At 43.7% G+C, this 18570-nt stretch overlaps 1 protein-coding gene across 3 annotated transcripts in view; it reads left to right on the forward strand.

The window, feature by feature from the left end:
• The first annotated feature begins 7199 nt into the window (after positions 1 to 7199).
• Positions 7200 to 18570, forward strand: part of Dcaf8 (DDB1 and CUL4 associated factor 8) — a 46678-nt gene continuing 35307 nt past the window's right edge. Inside the window, exons 1-2 of one of the 3 annotated variants that reach the window (XM_090340668.1) lie at positions 7200 to 7283; positions 8384 to 8458. The gene's annotated coding sequence lies outside the window, so the exon portion shown is untranslated. Of the gene's footprint in view, positions 7454 to 7484; positions 7607 to 8383; positions 8459 to 18570 lie in introns of those variants that run through there. The other 2 variants (XM_090340667.1, XM_090340669.1) reach the window with 2 other exon arrangements.

Consider the following 18570-nt stretch of genomic DNA (forward strand, 5'->3'; position numbering starts at 1 on the left):
ATTTGGGTGATATAAAAGTGCTATTGGCACATCCTCACTACACACAAAAAGTGCATTATGAAAAACTTACAGGCTGGGAATGTGGTTGGGAATGTACCTAGCATGCATGAAGACTTGGATTCGATTTCTTGGCACTACATACATAGAAAAAAGCTGGAAATGGTGCTGAGGTTCAAGTGGTAGAGCTCTAGCTTTGAGAAAGCCCAAGGACAGTGCTTAGGCCCTGAGCACACACAGAGAAAAAGCCAGAGGGATGCCTGTGGCTCAGTTGTAGAGTGCTAGCTTTGAGCAAAAGAAGCTCAGGGACAGTACCCAGGCCCTGAGTTCAAGTCCCAGGACTTGACAAAACACAACAACAACTTGACTAAGGATGTGGTAGAGCTCGTGGCAAAGCACTTGCCTAGCATATCCAAGGGCCTGTGATCTCAGCTCTACAGAATAAAACAAGAGAATATACATCCTAGCTACTCAGGAAGCTGAGATCTGGGGATCATGGTTTGAAGCCAGCCCAAGCAGGAAAGTCTAAGAGGCTCTTCTCTAACCACTAAAAGGCCAGAAATGGAGTGCAAGCTGAAGCTCCAGTACAGGCACATGCAAAAACAAATGAATCTTAGGAAAATTCATGTTGGGATCATTCGATTTTACCTCAATTATTAAAATGTAAAAGATGTTTGAAAATATTTTGCATTTCTGCAAATAAAAACAATCCTAAGATACCACCTTACCCCAATCAGAATGGCCAATATTCTGAACTCAGACAACAACATATGCTGGCAGGGATATGGGAAAGAAGAACCCTACTGCACTGCTGTGGGAATGTAAACTAGTATAACCAATATGGAAGGCAGTTTGGAGGTTTCTCATAAAACTAAAAATAGACCTTCCCTACTATCCTGCCGTATCACTTCTGGGCATCTACCCTGAGCATCATAACCCAGGATAAGGACACCTGCACAGCCATGTTCATCGCTGCACTATTCACAACAGCCAAGTGATGGAAACAACTCAGATGCCCCCCAAAGATGAATGGATGCAAAGAATGTAGCACTTATATACAATGGAATTCTACATAACCACCAGACAAGATAAAATAATGGCATGTGCTGGGAAGTGATGGAACTAGAGCAAATCAAGTTAAGTGAAATAAGCCAAGACCAAAGGAACAAAAGGTGCATGGTCTCCTTGCTATGTGGTTATTAGATCCAAACAGTACAAGAGCAATGACTCAATACTCAGGTACTCAGGTCACTGACATAAACTTGGAGATATAAATATAACTATACAAACATAAATCTATGATGGGATATATATTCTATAGACATATTGATGTTATATAGATCGACATGTATTTATGACATATAAACTCTCAGCTTAATTTTAATTTTGTTCTTAAATTTATTTGCAGTGATTGAATATATATTCCATTCTTGAATCCTTGTTAAACTTGACATTTGAAATATGATGTAAAAATCAGTGTTAATTAAAATTATTATTAAAATTAAAATTAAAAATGTTTGCATTTTAATAGTTTCAGGGAGAGTTTACTGCCTGCCATAAGAGTCTAAGCCATATGGAGATCTGGCTTCAACCAAGCTGAATTCTGCTGCTGAGTCCAGTTGAAGCTAAGATGTCCAACTTTTTCCCTCAGTGAAATCGGTTTTATGAAGCTATGTAACAGAGCATGCTTGGGGGATACTCGTAACAGATAAATACAAAGTTGTTGCAAATAGGAAAAAATATTTTCTTAGCTGGACAGGATGTCTCATGCCTGCAATCCTAACTACTCAGGAGGCTGAGATCAGAGGCTCGAGGTACAAAGCCAGCCCAGCTCAAAAGTACCTGGGCACAAAAGGGCCTGAGACTCTTATCTCCAATTAACCTCTAGAATGAAAATGGGATGTGGGGCTTGGCTCAAGAGTAGGGCTGTAGCCTTGAGCTGAAGAGCTCAGGGACAATGCCCAGGCCCAGGGGTAGGATGGTAACATTGAGCTGAAGAGTTGAAGGACAGTGTCCAGGCAGAGTTCAAGCCCCATGACCCACCCTCCCCCACAAAAAATATACATTGTCTTGCCTGGCTTCTGTCTTTGGAACAAATAGTGCAGTATAACATTTGCAGATTGATAGTCTGAGATATCAGGGACTTTGGCATCTTCATGAGTGTAATCAAAAGAAACCAGAACATTGAGGCCCATGGAAGTAACCAAAGGCAGGCCTAGGGCCTGGCCACTTAATGATTCTCAGCTCAGGGAGGGCCACATCATGTCCAGCATGGGCAGCTCCAAGGTGGTGGGCACTTTGACCTGCACCACTGGCTGTAGTGGCACATGTCCAACAGAGTCTGTGCAAATGGCTCTTCTTTTTTTTCTTTCCTCTCCCTCTCCTCCTTTCTCTCCCCGCCCCGCACCCCTCTCTCAGGGCCTTAGTTGCTGTCCCCTAGTTTCTTCCTGCACAATGCTGGTGCTCTATCACTTGAGGCACAGCTCCACTCCTGACTTTTTGGTAATTAACTGGAGATGAGTCTCACAGACATTTCTGCCTAGGTTGGCTCTGAACCACAATCCTCGATTTAAGCCTCCTGAGTAGCTAGTATGATAGGTATAAGCTACCAGCACCCAGCTTTCTACCTTAGGCTTCTTTTATTCAGTATCTCCATTTTGGAACTCTTTTTTTTTTTTTTTTTTTTTTTTTGCCAGTTCTGGGGCTTGATCTCAGGGCCTGAGCGCTGTCCTTGGGCTTTCTCAAGGCTAGAGCTCTAGCACTTGAGCCACAGCACCATTTCCAGCTTTTTCTATGTATATTTGGTACCAAGGAATTGAACCTGAGTCTTTGTGCATGCTAGGCAAGCACTCTACCATGAGGCCAAACTCCCGGCCCCTCCATTTTGGAACTCTAATAGTATGCCTTCTCAGTTAATGTATAATATTTATCTGTTTCCCAAAAATTGCTCCTGTTCCTGAAATTGTGTATTACAGCAAATGGCATTATTATTCAGTTACCCAAGACAATCTGAGACATCCTTGATTTTTCTTTATCTTGAGCCCCAGGTTCAACTGCCTCTATGACACTTGTAGTGTCATGCTGTGCCACCGGGGTTCCTTTACCTTCCCAGTTTCCACAGGAACTTGAAATACACACAAGAAGAGCATTGCAGGGAATCTAACTAAACAAGGAGCATTTTAGCCATAATTTTAGGATATGGTAATGTAGGGTAAATGGAGAAAGAATGGAGAAACATTATCAGCTCCCCCAGACTCAAAACATTGGCTCTTATGACTTTTTGAGCTGGAAGAATTCGCTCTTAAACATTAGACAGTGGTTTTAGGTGGTAAAGATGGGTGCTGTTTATTATTCTAAAACAGGGATATCAACTGGGATTGCCTAAGACAGAGACAACAAACGACCTTAGGCTTCTCCTTTGCCAGGTATGTCTTCCATTGTTCTTTTTTTTTTTTTAAACAGTTGTAAAGAGTTTATAAACTTACCATCTCAAATGAGAAGATAGGTATTAGCCCCATTATGCCTCTAGGTTTTTTGTTTAGTTTTTTGTGGGTCATGGGGCTTGATCTCTGTCTGGGCACTGTCCCTAAGCTCTTTAGCTCAAGGCTACCGCCCTACCCCTGGGCCTGGGTGTTATCCATGAGCTCCTCAGCTCAGGGCTACCACCCTACCCTTGAGCTAAGCCCCACTTCCCATTTTCTAGGTTAATTGGAGTCTCAGGTCCTTTTGTCCCCAGGCTGGCTTTGAACCTTGATCCTCAGATCTCAGCCTCCTGAGTAGCTAGGATTACAAGCATGAGCCTGCCCCTAGTTCTTGTAACTTGATATCTAAAAGTTAATGTGGTAGAAAGTTATTTGCTTTTCTTTTACTCTTTTTATGGCAGCGGGGCTGGCAGTATTAGGAATTTGAACTGTGGGCCTTATGCTTACTGAATAAGCACTCAGACCACTGAGTGACACTCAGTTTTTTTGGGATAGGATCTCATTTCCTGCCTGGAGGTGGGGCTTGATGGGATCTTCCTATGTTAGGCTTCCCATAATAACCTCACGCCATCAAGTCCAGTTCAGAAGGGGTCTGACAAACTTTTCTGCTCAGGCTGGCCTCAAACCATGGTCTTTCCACACTTAGCCTCCCAAGTATTTAGAATTATAATCTAGAATTATAGGCATGAATCTGGTGTCTGGCTTTTTTTGCCCTCCAGTTTTGCCTTGCTCATTTTGATATCTGAATCTGGTCCTTTTAATATTCTTAGTGTCCCTGTTTCCTCATCCAGCTTGCTTCAGCAGCTCTTCTGCAATAACTTCCTAACTGATCTTTCAGCTTTTTTTTCCCTACCTTAGGCAGTTAATGCATTAACCAGAGTGAAGCTCTTTATCAGTTTATGCCACTTTAACTGAGAATCCCCCAAGACTTCCTAGCATACTCTCAGGATAAAATCCAATCTTCCTTGATTTATGAATCTAAGTAATCTCATTCTCCAAACAAATTTCCTACCTATTCTTTTAACACACAGGCCTCAATGTCTAGCTCTGCTATTCTCTATGACTGGAATGTTTATTCCCCATATGTTTATGGTTCACTCTTTCACTTCAGGTTTTTGTTCACGTCACCTCACCTCAGCATAGTGGCCTTCTCCAAACCTCATAGTAAAAGAACATACCTACCCTGGTAATCTACTTTTACTGTTTCCCTTTTAAAGTACTCTCCATAACATTATTATTTTTCTGTTATTCTCCTGCATCTATACTATCAACCTACGCATTCATAATACAAGCATCATTGCTGTTGTTCCAGTACCTAGAGCAAGGTATTACTTAATTGTATTAATATCACTTTTAAAGATTTGGGGGGTAGGGGCCAGGAGTTTGGCCTAGTGGTAGAGTGCTTGCCTAGCATGCACGAAGGCCTGGGTTCAATTCCTCAGTACCACATACATAGAAAAAAGCCAGAAGTGGTGCTGTGGCTCAAGTGGTAGAGTTCTAGCTTTGAGAAAGCCCAAGGACGGTGCTCAGGCCCTGAGTTCAAACCCAGGACTGGCAAAAAAAAAAAAAAAAAAAGATTTGAGGGTGAGCAGGAGTGTGGCCTAGTGATAAGAGTACTTGTCTAGCATCTATGAAGCCCTGGGTTCCATTTCTCAGTACCACATACATAGAAAAAGCTGGAAGTAGTGCTGTGGCTCAAGTGGCAGAGTGCTAGCCTTGAACAAAAGTGGTCAAGGACAGTGCCCAGGCCCTGAGTTCAAACCCCAGGAGTGGCAAAAACAAACTAACAAACAAAAAAAAAAAAAATTGGAGGTATTGAGGGTTAAATTCCAGAGCTCTGCACATGCTAGGCAAGTGTTTCTACCCTGTGAGCCACATTCCTGAAAAGGCATAAATCAGGATGGTATGACATTAAATAGCTATTTTGCTCTCTAGTCCTTTTCTTTTTTTCTTTTTTGATGCCAGTACTTGGAATTTGAGCTTGCTTACTTGCAGGGCCAGTGCACCGTTTAAACTTTTTTTTTGGTCAGTCGTGGGGGCTTGAACACTGTCCCTGAGCTCTTTAGCTCAAGGCTAGCACCCTATCCCCAGGCCTGGTGGTTGTTCCTGAGCCCTCCAGCTCCAGGCTACCGCCCTACCCGTGGAGCCACAGCTCCATTTCCTATTTTCTAGTGGAAATTGGAGATAATTTAGTGCCCAGGCTGGATTTCAACTGAAACTGATCCTCAAATCTCAGCCTCTTGAGTAGATAGGATTATGGACAAGAGCCACCATGTCTGGTAGATTAAATATAATCTTATAGGCTGTTATAGGTAAAACATGTTACTAAAAAAAAGTGATGCAATCTGAGTGTGGTTGAACACACTGTAATACCAGCAATGGGAGAGGCTGACAAAGGAGGATAGCTTGAGATCAGAAGTGAGAGGCCAGTCTGTGTGAAACCACGTTTATTTAAAAAAATAAATAAATAAGGAGCTGGGAATTTGGCCTAGTGGTAGAGTGCTGGCTTAGCATGCGCGATGACCCAGGTTTGATTCCTTGGTACCACATAAATAGAAAAAGCTGGAAGTGGCTTGAGCTGTGGCTCAAGTAGTAGTCTTGAGCAAAAGAAACTCCGACCGTGCTCAGGCTCTGAGTTCAAGCCCTAGCATTGGCAATAAAAAAAAAAAAAAGTAATGAAGAATAAGGAGACAGAGGTGACTGATGGGTGTGCAGGTTTCAATAGTAAGGAAGCTACCTACCTCTCAGGAATTACTATTTGAATAGAGGACTGACTTAAATGGAGAGATCTGGTTTGATCAAGATCTAGCAGATGTATATTGCAAGAAAGTGGAACATGCCCTTTTATCTCTTCCTACAGCACCTAACTGCTGTAGCTAGTGAGGCTATTTTTCCTCCTATTGGATGCTTCGAGTGAAGGACTATGACCTAACAATTTAAAATGTCACTCTGGCTATTCTAGGTCTAACTGTGTGAGGCTAATAATGGAAGTAGAGAAACCAGCTAAGTGCTCATGGCAGCAGGTAGTTACAATATACGACGTGGAATGGGATGGTAACCGAAGTCAGGAGGTAATGAGTCTAATTTTTGCACATTGGCCTTAGGAGAAATTAAGAAAGAAGAAAGAGAAAGAAATACACTACCGAATCTTCCCCAGCCTGGCAGCTGGGAGAAATCCAGTGTAGGCGCCCTTCAGGTCTTAGCACCAAGCAGTGAGCAAGTTAACTGGTCCGGCCTCAGTAACCTTCGCCACACGGCCCCTGTCTTGAGAGTTTTTTACACAGCTTCTGAGCCTCTTTAAAGAAAGAAAAGGAGACAATACGTGGGTGAAACTGGGGGCGGCGGGGCCGGCCTCCCGCCCGCTCCACACACAGAGGGGAGGTGGGGAGCGCGGGCCTCCGACGCCTGGAACCCACTGTAAGGAAACCACGCTGTGGAAGGAAAAAGGAATCTCAGAAGAAAGACAGCAAGCACCGTTTCTTCCCAGAGTCCACTCAGGAATCGGCCGGCTGCGCCCGTCTCCGCGAGGACGCTGCGAAGCCCCTCGGAGACGGCACGTCGGAACCACGGGACCAAAACACCCCGGCTGGCCCCCCGCACTGCGCACGCGCCCCCCGCGCTTTTCTGTTGGCTCCAGGCTCCGCCCCCTCCGCGTCCTCCAAGAAGGGTTGGGAGCCGCGAGCTCGCGCGACCACTCTTCCCCGGCCTTCACGAGCGCAGCGTCGCAAACGGGGCCGGAAAGCGCGGCGGCGCAGGCGCAGGCGCAGAGAGCGGAGGCGGTGGTGGTGGCGGCCACTGGCCAGTGTAAGATGGCGGCGGCGTTGGTGGCGGCAGTGGACGGGGCGGCGGGGCCTGGAACACTCGGAGCAGCCGCTGGCAAAAGGATGACCCAAGACGGGAAGCGGGCCGCCGAGCCTCGCCGGCTCCCGTGCTTGTAACTGCCCCAGCTGGACACCCCCCCCTTGACCTACCCGGTCCGTGTTTCGTTCCGGCCCGGCCTGTCCCCCTGTCCCCCCGGACCAGGTCCCTTCAGGACGGGCCTGGTCCTCTCCCTCAGCTCCTGGGGCGTCAGGGCTGCTTCTCCCACCGCGCGTCCGTCCCTGGAGGGCGGCTTGTCCTTTCCTCAGGTCAGCCCCGTGGGTGCCCCCGAGAGGCAGCCCCCAAACTCACAGGGACGTCTCGCTCCGCTGGGTGACCCATTTATTTGCCCTCATGGCTCCCCTCAAACTGGTGTGTGTGTGTGGGGGGGGACACGGCTCGCCCCCGCGTGTCCGCGTCACCCCAGGGCCGCAGCTCGGCGCCCCCTCCCCCACCCCGCGGCTCCGGCCCGCACCGTGTACGGAAGGCTGAGCCGGGGGGCTGTGGGGGGGGCCGGGGGAGGCTGTGGTGGTCGTTGGGTCCTGTGTCCTCTGTGTTCATCCCCGTGGCGCAGCTCGCCCTCCCCCAAGACTTTTAGGACACCTTAGGACGGTCCCATTTGGGGCCGGTTAGTTGGAAAGCATCTGGTGGCTTGAATTTCTGACTCATATGATTGTTGCTGGAGTCTGTAAACAAACCCGCACTAGCGCTATCACATTCTCTCCGGGATTCCCCCCCTCCCCCTACTCTAGCTTCTGGTTGAGAGGCTGGTTTGGGTTTTGGCTTATCATTGGAAGAAAGAAATCAGGTTTTTTTCCTTTTAGATGACCTCTGGTTTTAGTCGAGCTGGAAAATTACTTGCTTGGGTTTTAAGTCTCGCGTTTTACATGTGTGTGTGTGTGTAGGTTTTGTTCAGTCAGAATTAGGTAAGTTATTCTGGTTTTTCAATAGTTCTGAGGTCTAAAAAGATAATGTATTCGTAAATATTTTTGTGATGTTTAGCAGAAGAGACCTCTTTCCCATGTAAACTTTTTAACTTTTCTTAGTCCTTCAGTGAACCTCAAGACCTATTTTCTCAGGAGCTCAGCCTGGCCTTACTTCAGTGATAAAAAGGAGGAAAGGTGAGTGGGAGTTGAAGGCATTTAATTTTCTCAGTTCAAGACCCTACTCTGATGCCCAAGTGTTGACCACTAAAGCCACAATTTCCAGAAGAGTTTGTGTATTGTTCTTGGCTGGATTCCAGCATGGTTTAATTGCTTTTTACAAACGTTACTGGCTGTGAACATTCTGACTTTCTGTCCTAAACTATTCTTGTGTATTTTCAAATGGTTGGAGTTAAGCCTACTAGTGTGTCTATCTCCAGGTCTACTCTTTCTTTACCCATTTGCCTTGTGTTTTGCCTTTGTGCGGACCATGTTTCCTAACATTTAAATTGAGAATAAGTGTGCCTGCTCATTCTTTTGTCAAGTGAAGTCTCTTCCCCTTTCAGTGCTTTGTGTTGTCATCCTTGCCATGTGGAGAATATTTAGCCACTGTGACTAAAAGCTGCAAGTGATGAATAATGCTTTTAATTGGTGTCCAATGCATGTCAGACTCAACTTTTCAGAATATAGTTGGAAGTGTTTAGTGAAAAAGATGAATTATAGCTGCTCATGTGTAGCTGGTCTGAAGTACTCTTGGTTGGGAGAAGACTTGTACTGTGCATTCAGCAGCATGGACCAATGCCAAGAAGAAAGGCAGAACATACTTGTGAATGTAGTTTTTACAAGGTTCTTTGATTTCTGGTTGCAGTGTGTATTACTGTGATTGGAGATTCATAGGATGTGATAGAAGAGCTGAATACCTCTGGAAGGTAGACATAGTCAATTCTTTTTTTCTTTTATCTTTTTGTGAGTCATGGGGCTTGAACTCAGATTGTGCGCCATACCTAAACTCTTCAGCTCAAGGCTACCACCCTACCCTTGAGCCAAGCCCCACTTCCCATTTTGTAGAGGTTAACTGGAGATAAGAGTCTTGGGTCCTTTTATGCTCTGACTGGCTTTGAATCTTGATCCTCAGATCTCATGCTCTTGAGTAGCTAGGATTACAGGCGTGAGCCACCATGCCTGGCAGACATAGTCAGTTCTTATATTTTTCTGATTTTCAGTAGGCAAAAGGTAGAGAGTGACACAGGTGAATTTTATCTATGTGGTCCTCAGATAAAAATTTTCATAAGGAAGTGGCACTGTGGCTCCAGTGGTAAGAGCACTAGCCTTGTGCACAAAGAGGCTCAGGAATAGCACCCAGGTCCTGAGTTCAAGCACCACAACTAGCAAAAAAAAAAAAAGTGCTGGACTAAAGATTTTAATGATAGCAAGGTGGCTCATGCCTGTAATCCTGGCTACTCAGGAGGCTGGGATCTGAGGAATCGAGGTTCAAAGCCAGCCTGGGCACTAAAGACTGTGGCTCTCGTCTCCAGTTTACCACTAGAAAACCAGAAGTGGTGATGTGGCTCAAGGTGTAGTGTGGTAGCCTGGGGACAGCACCCAGGTCCAGAGTCCAAGCCCTATGACTGACCAAAAAAAAAAAGATGTGTGTGAGAGATAAGGGAAAAATAATCTTTAGAGTTAGACAGATTCAGGTTTAAGTAATAGGATTTATTAGACATAGTCTAAGAGAAATTACTTGAATATTTTTCTTTTCTCTCTTTTCCCTTTATAGTACTGGAGAATGAAGTTAGAGACTAATTCAGTAAATGCTCTGCCAATAAATGATATCCTTATTCTCTGTAATTAATTGTTCAGCTTTAATGTGTGCTTTCTAAGTCCCCAAGTACTATTGTCTTCTAAATTTGATTTGGGTCCGGTAGGGGTTTGTGAACAGAGGACAGAAGGAATATTAGTTGTTGGTGTGTATATATTTCTAAATTCACTTTTTTGTTTTTATCAATCATGGGACTTGAACTTTGGCAAGGGGCATTGTCCCCGAGCTCTTCAGCTCAAGGCTACCACCCTACCCCTTGAGCCACAGAGCCACTTCCTGTTTTCTGGTGGTTAATTGGAGATAAGAGTTGCTTGGACTTTAGTGCCTGAGGCTGGCTTTGAACTGCAATCCTCAGATCTTAGCCTCCTGAGTAGGTAGGATTATAGGCTCGAGCCATGGCGCCTGCTCTACATATTTTTGCAAGTAATAAAGATATGTGAAAATTAAAATACCAATAACTTTGCAGTGAAAGTAACTTTGCTTTTGAGACCAGTACGCATTTTAGGGTTACTATCATCTATGGTTTAAATTCCTTTTGTAAGGTGAAGACTTAAGCAGGAGTGATGAGATAGGCATTTATATTTTCATGAGATTTGGAGGTCTATATTGGGTGGGGAGAAAGGTGGAATGTGGAAGGCATTATATTGAAAGAAGAATAATTGACTGTTGCTGGGTGCTGGTGGCTCATGCCTGTGATCCTAGCTAATCAAGATGCTGAGATCTGAGTCACAGTTCAAAGCCAGCCTAGGCAAGAAAGTCCCTGTGAGATGCCTATAGCCAATTAACCATCAGAAAACCAGAAGAGGTGTTGTGGTTCAGAGTGTAGTGTTCTTCTATTTTATCATTAAGCTCTACTGAATCTATAATTAAGCTTACACAGGCATGTCTGTCTGTCTGTCTGTCAGTCTATCTATCTGTGTGTGTGTGTGTGTGTGTGTGTATGTGTGTATTTTTTTATTTTTTTTTGGCCAGTCCTGGGGCTTGAACTGAGGGCTTGAGCACTATCCTTGGGCTTTCCTCAAGGCTACAAGTGTGGTGTACTGGGGTTTGAACTCATGGCCTTGTGCGCTTTGCTTAACTTTTTTGTTCAAAGTTGGCACTTTGCCACTTGAATCACACCTCCACTTCCAACTTTTTGCTGGTTAATTGGAGATAGGAGTCTTGGGTTTATCTGCCTAGGCTGGCTTCAAATTGTGATCTTCAGATTTCAGTCTCCTGAGCAGCTAGGATTAGGTACTTGAGCCAACAGCACCTGGCTTTGCTTACCTCTTTATACCAAATTTTTATCTCAACAGGATATAGTTTCTGTGCTAAATAGCTCAAATTTTCAAGTACTAGCATACCTCAGAAATACAGATAAATTAGTAAACTCAGCTCACCTGAGTGTGCCAAGGGCATTGGGATTAGTTAATATGATAAAGATAATTCTTTTATTACTGCAGTGTGATCTGTCTGATGGCTTGGATTATTGCAAAATTTATACCGCTATCTGAAAAGTTAGATATTTGCTCTTATATTGAAGAATGGTGTTTTGCCTGATGCTGGTAGCTTACACCTATAATCCTAGATACTAAGGATGCTGAAATCTATGGATTGCAGTTTAAAGCCAGACTGGGCAGCAAAAGTCCCCATGGGACTCTTATCTCCAATTAAACACCAGAAAACTGGAAATGGCCCTGTGGCTCAAAGTGGTAGAGCACTAGCCTTGAGCAAAAAGAGATCAGGGACAGTACCCAAACCCTGAGTTTCAGCCCTGTGACCTACAGAAAAAAAAGTTAAGTAGTTCTACAGAGGAGTTGCCATTTAACAAAGCAGTTTATAAATGAAATATATCTTGGTTAGTGTAACCCCTTTCAACATTTTCACTTATCTCTCCCCTACCACTTCTTTCTTTCTTAATTTTATAGGCTATACATTGAATTCTTTTTTTTTGTTCCTGTGTGTATGAGTGTATTTGTGTGTGTATATGTGTTTATGTTTGCATTTGCATGTGTTTGTCAGTCAGGGCCTTGGCACTGTCCTTCAGCTTTCTCAAGACTAATGCTCTACCACTTGAGCAACAGTACCATTTCTGGCTTTTTCTGTGTGTGTGGTACTGAGGAATCGAAACCAGGGCTTTATGTATGCTAGGCAAGTACTCTTCCATTAGACCACATTCCCAGTCCCATTTGGACTGATTTCATACGTTTGACATGCTGAGATGAATATGGTTGTTCCGGATGGCTCTATTGTATCCTGATTTTTACTGTTGGATAAATGCCCAGGAGTGGAATTGCTGGATTATAGGATCATTTTATGTTTAATTTTTAGAAGAAATTCCATATTGCTTTCTGAAATAGTAGAATAAGTTTACATTTCCACCAGCAATGTATTAGGATTCCCTTTTGGCCACATCCTCACCAACATTTATCATCATTTGTTTTCTTGACCATTCTAACTTGGTATAAGTAGAATTTCAGTGTTGTTTTGCTTTGCTTTTTTTTTTTTTTGCCTTTTCTGGAGCTTGAACTCAAGGTATGAATACTGTCACTGAGCTTCTTTTGCTCAAGGCTAGGTAGCACTCTACCACTTGAGCCACAGCTCCACTTTGGAGCTTTATATGTTTTTTTTTGTTTATATGTTACTGAAGAATCAAACTCAGGGCTTCTGCATGCTAGGCAAGAACTCTGTCAATAAGCCACATTCCCAGCCATTGATTTGCCTTTTTTTTTTTTTTTTTTTATATTGCTAAGGGTGTAGAGCATTTACTCATGTGCTTGTTGACCATTTAGCTCCATAGTCAATTTATTAACTGGGTTGTTGGTTTTTTGAGAGTTAACATTTTTTAAGTGCTTTATAGATTCAGATATTAGGCCATTGTCTGATGAGTAGCTGACAAAAATCTCCCATTCTGTAGGCTGCCTTTTTAGCCTGTTGGCTGTGTCCTTTACTATGCAGAAATTTTAGTTTGGTACAATTCCATTTGTCAAGTTTTTCTTTGATTTTCTGTGCTTTTTAGATCTTTACTCAGAAAGTTCTTTCCTGTGCCAAGGAGTACTAATGTTTCTCCCACTCCTTACTTGCATGGTTTCAGGTCTTACATGAGATCTTTGATCCATTTTGAGTTGATGCTGTTGAAAGGTGATAAGGATGTAGTTTTAGTTTTCTGCATGTGATTATGTAGTTTTGCCATTACCATTTGTTTAAGAGGCTGTCTACATTGGTTTCTCACTACCTTTCTAAGATGTAAACACATTAAAAATAAAATTAAGCTTTTCTTCACATTCAGGTTTCTCACTTGTGGCATTTAATTTCCAAACTTGCCTTTTTTGACTTTTTAGCTTCATTGACTGTTTCTGAAACTAAATATTATTTACTATTGTCATGTTTTTCATATTGACTCCCTTTTATTTCTTTGTATTAGATCTTCATTATTATTTCTTTTGGCAGCTATAATTTTTAAACTTGTTTCCCCTTTTCTGTCCATTTTCAATGCCTCTTAATATTGTTAAAAAATAATCCCTGGACAGGAGTTTGGCCTAGTGGTAGAGTGCTTGCCTAGCATACACGAAGACCTGGGTTCGATTCCTCTGTACCACATACATAGAAAAAAGCTGGAAGTGGTGCTGAGGCTCAAATGGTAGAGCTCTAGTCTTGAGAAAGTTCAAGGACAGTGCTCAGGCCCTGAGCTCAAGCCCAGGACTGGCAAAAAAAAAAAAAAGTCTCTGTGATACAAAACACTTCTCATACTTCTTTTTCTTTGGATGGGGGGGGTGGGGGGGGTCATGGGCTTGAACTGAGGGCCTGGGCACTGTCCCTGAGTTCTTCAGCTCCAGGCTACCACCCTACCCTTGAGCCAAGCCCCATTTCCCATTTTCTAGAGGTGGATTAGAGATAAGAGTCTCAAGACCTTTTGTGCCTGGACTGGCTTTGAACCTTGATACTCAGATCTCAGCCTCCTGAGTAAGCTAGGATTACAGGTGTGAGCCACCATGCCCAGCTACATTTCAGAATTCTGTAATGGATTTGTTTTGTTTTCTATGTGAAGGGTTTTACCCAAGTCTCTCACATTTGCTAGTAAGCACTGCTAACACTGAGCTATTCAAGTTCTAGCTTACTTGTTATTGTTGTTTTGGGACCTGGGTCTTTTATTATTATTATTATTTTTATTTTTGCCAGTTCTGGTGCTTGAACTCAGGGCCTGAGCGCTGTCCTTGGGCTTTCTCAAGGCTAGAGCTCATCACTTGAGCCACATTATTGTTTCCGGCATTCTTCTATGTATGTGTTACCGAGGAATAGAACCCAGGTCTTTGTGCATACTAGGCAGAAATAGAACCCAGGTCTTTGTGCATACTAGGCAAGCAGTCTACCACTGGGCCAAACTCCTAGCCTCGGCGACATGGGTCTTTTTAGATAGCCCAAGTTGACTTGGAACGCTGATCTTCTTGCCTTAGCTCCTCAAATGCTAGGATTACAGTCTTGAGGCACCATACTTAGCCCCTATTATACTAAGTAGGCAACTCTGCCACATGAGCAGAGTATTTTTAATTTTTTTCGATTGTGGAGCTGTCCCTGAGTTCAAGGCTAGTACTCATCACTTTAAGCCACAGTGCCACTTCTGTTTTTCTGGTAGTTAATTAGATAAGAGTCTCAGCAACTTTTGTGCCCAGACTGGCTTTGAACCAAGATCCTCGGAAGTCAGCTTCCTGAGTAGCTAGGATTACAGGTGTGAACCATTGGTGCCCAGCTTTCTACTATAGTTTTTCTTTCTTTTTTTTTTTGCCAGTCCTGGGTTTGAGCTCAGGGCCTGAGCACTGACTGTCCTTGGACTTTTCTCAAGGCTAGAGCTCTACTACTTGAGCCTTAGCACCACTTCCAACTTTTTTCTATGTATGTGGTACCAAGGAATTGAACCCGGGTCTTCGTGCATGCTAGGCAAGCACTCTACCACTAGGCCAAACTCCCGGCCCGCTTTCTACTATACTTTTAAATTTATCAAATACACATACCATTTAACCAAAGCAGACTTTCTTGAATTAGCAGGTTTCTAGCTTCCATGTCATATTTCAAGGACCTTCAGAATTTTTTTTCTTTCATCCTTACCTGTTAAAGTTTATTTATCTATTTTGTGGGTCATGGGGCTTGAGCGTGGCCTGGGCACTGTCCCTGAGCTCTTCAGCTCAAGGCTACCTTACCCCTGGGCATGGGCATTGTCCTGGCTTCTACTTGTTAAAGTTCTGTCCTTCCTTGAAATCCCATTTTAAAAGCCAATTTTCAGGCCTGGTGCAGTGGCTCACACCTGAAATCCTAGCTACTCTGAAGGCTGAGATCTGAGGATCAAAGCTAGCCTAGGCACAAAAGGACCAGAGACTTTTATCTCCAGTTAACAGGTAGAAAACTGGAAGTGGGGGCTTGGCTCAGGGGTAGGGCGGTAGGTATCCTTGAGCTGTAGAGCTCCAGGACAATGCCCAGGCCAGGGCTAGGGCCCAGGCCAGGGCTAGGGCGGTAGCCTGGAGCTGAAGAGCTTAGGGACAACTCCCAGGCCAAGTTCAAGCCCCATTACCCACCAAAACAGTAACAACAACAACAAAAACTCTATAATTATTTCTTACATTATAATCATACGCTATATTTTCTTATTAATTGGCTACAAAGGGGATTGGTGGGTGACTTTAGCTTCTGTATTGCCTGTTAGGTATGTTGTAAATTAGCTCGTGTAAGTTGGGCCACAGGGTGGTGCCAGAGTCCTGTAAACAAAAATGGGTTACCTTGTGTTATGGGTTGTTTGGCGGAGCAGATATAAAATTAATTTCCCTGATTGAGAAACATCCTAAGTATTTTTCTTCACCATGAAGTTAGAGAAGACAATGTTTGATTTTTACTTGTTCCTAACATTTAGTAGAAAGTGCAAATGTCCTGTTTCCCAATACTTGTTTATATAGTATGAATTTCTGGGATAGTCCTTAGAATTTCAGTGTACTGAAGATCCCTGATTAATAAGCATTTCTACTATTAGACTGTAGCTGGGAGCAGTAATAGAAGACTTACTTGGAAAAATGTTCATTGTGAAGCAAACTATATTAGGATAAGGAATTTTCAAGGGAGGTTGAACTCAGGGCCTCTTACTTGCTTAGGTAAGCTGTACCTCCTGCCATATCCCAAATCCGAGGAAAATGAATTTTAGATGAGCACATTTTCCTCCTTCCATCCTTCCCTACCCCTACTGCTCCCTCCCTCCCTCCCTTCCTCCCTTCCTCCCTTCCCTCCCTCCCTCCCTCCCTCTCAAGACACTTCCTTTTTAGGTGATCTATTCTTTGAATTTTGGTGAACACATAATGCTTTGGATATGGTCTCTCATGCTTTTTGTAATTAATTATATTTTCTTACCTTTAGCCTTTGGCAGCCACTGATGTATTTTCTTTTTACCCTTTCCTCCCTTCCTTCCTCTCTCCCTCCCTCCCTTTTTTTGGAGGGGGGGGTGTTGGTCGTGGGACTTGAACTCTTCAGCTCAAGGCTACTGCCTACCCTTTGAGCCGCAGTGCCACTTCTGGTTTTCTAGTGGTTAATTGGAGATGAGTCTCACAGACTTTGTTCCCTGGGCTGGCTTTGAACCTTGATCCTCAGATCTCAGCTTCCTGAGTAGCTAGGATTACAGGTGTGTTTCCTCCCCCTCCTGGGGTTAAAAGGGTGTAAGTGCTGTCCCTGAGCTAGAGCACTGCTTGCAGCTTTTTTTTTTGCCAGTTCTGGGCTTGAGCTCAGGGCCTGAGCACTGTCCTTGGACTTTCTCAAGGCTAGGGCTCTACCACTTGAGCCTCAGCACCACTTCTGGCTTTTTTTTTTCTATGTATGTGGTACCTAGGAATTGAACCTGGGTCTTTGTGCATGCTAGGCAAGCACTCTACCACTAGGCCAAACTCCCAGCCTGCTTGCAGCTTTTGCTGAGCAGTTTATTGAAAATAAGAGTCCCATGAACTTTCCAGCCTGGACTGACTTTAAACTGTGAGCCTCCTGAATAGTTAGGATTACAGGCGGGAGCCACTACTGGCTACCAGCTTCAGTTCCAGCTTTGTGCTTATTAACTGGGACTAAGAATCTTGAGGATTGTTTTCCCAGTCTGGCTTGGAAGATGGTTCCTTAAACTTTAGTCTTATGAATGGCTAGCATTATAGATGTGATCCATTTGAGCCCAGATTGTTTTTTTGGGGGGGGGAGGCATGGTGCTTGAACTGTCCTTGGCTCTGTCTCTGAGCTCTTTAGCTCAGGGCTACCGCCCTACCCTTGAGCCAAGCCCTACTTCTAGCTTTCTAGAGGTTAATTGGAGATAAGAATCTCAGGTCCTTTTGTGCCTGGGCTGGCTTTGACCCTTAATCCTCAGATCTCAGCCTCCTGAGTAGCTAGGATTATAGGAGTGAGCCATTGCACCCAGCTCAGCCCAGATTCTTTTTTTTTTTTTTTGCCAGTCCTGGGCTTGAGCTCAGGGTCTGAGCACTGTCCTTGGACTTTCTCAAGGCTAGAGCTCTACCACTTGAGCCTCAGCACCACTTCCGGCTTTTTTCTATGTATGTGGTACTGAGGAATCGAACCCGGGTCTTCATGCATGCTAGGCAAGCACTTTAACCACTAGGCCAAACTCCTGGCCAGCCCAGATTCTTAAATTATGTATGTATGCATGTGCCAGTTCTGGGGTTGAACTCAGGATCTGGATACTGTCCTGTTACTTTTGTTCCCAGAGCTAGCACTACCACTTGAGTTACAGCTCCACTAGCTTTTTGGTGGTTAATAGCAGGTAAGAATCTCATGGATTTTCTTGCTGGGGCTGGCTTCAAACCAAGATTCTCAGATCTCAGTCTTCTGAGTAGCTAGGATTATGGGCATGAGCCACAAGTGCCAATAGATTCTTTAAACATTTTTAAGCATTCTAAAAGGTGCTTAGTGGATTATTATAGTTTTAATTCATGTTTTCTTCTTTTTTTTTTTTCTTTGTTGTTGTTGTTGTTGGTCATGGGGCTTGAACTCTGGGACTGGGCACTGTCCTTGAGCTTTCTCAAAGAGGCTAGCACTTGAGTCACAGTACCACTTCTGGCTTTTTCTGTGTGTGTGGTACAAGGAATGGAACCCAGGGCTTTGTGCATGTTAGGTGAGCACTCTACCACTAAGACACACTCCCTGCCTTGTCCTTTTATTTTCTTCAAGCAATTGTATTACTTTTACTTACGCATTTAGGTGTATGATTTATTTACATATTTACTTTTAAAATACTATGAATTGAACCAGAGCTTTTTGCTTGTGAAACACATGCCCTGCTGCACTCCCAGCTAATCTACTTTTAGTTTTCATATATTGTTCAACATAGAGTTTGAGAGTTTTTTTGGATTGGAATATTTTGTCTCTTGTACAAATCTTTCATCAGTATTAGAAGGGGAAAGAGCTGTTGATTCTAAACAAGAGATACTTGCTTGGTCTTAGATTTTAGTTAGTATTTTGTTATACACTAAGCAAAAAGGGGGTCACT

This window comes from Megascapheus bottae, chromosome 10, assembly GCF_031878675.1.
Source record: "Megascapheus bottae isolate mThoBot1 chromosome 10, mThoBot2.hap1, whole genome shotgun sequence".
Taxonomy (NCBI): domain Eukaryota; kingdom Metazoa; phylum Chordata; class Mammalia; order Rodentia; family Geomyidae; genus Megascapheus; species Megascapheus bottae.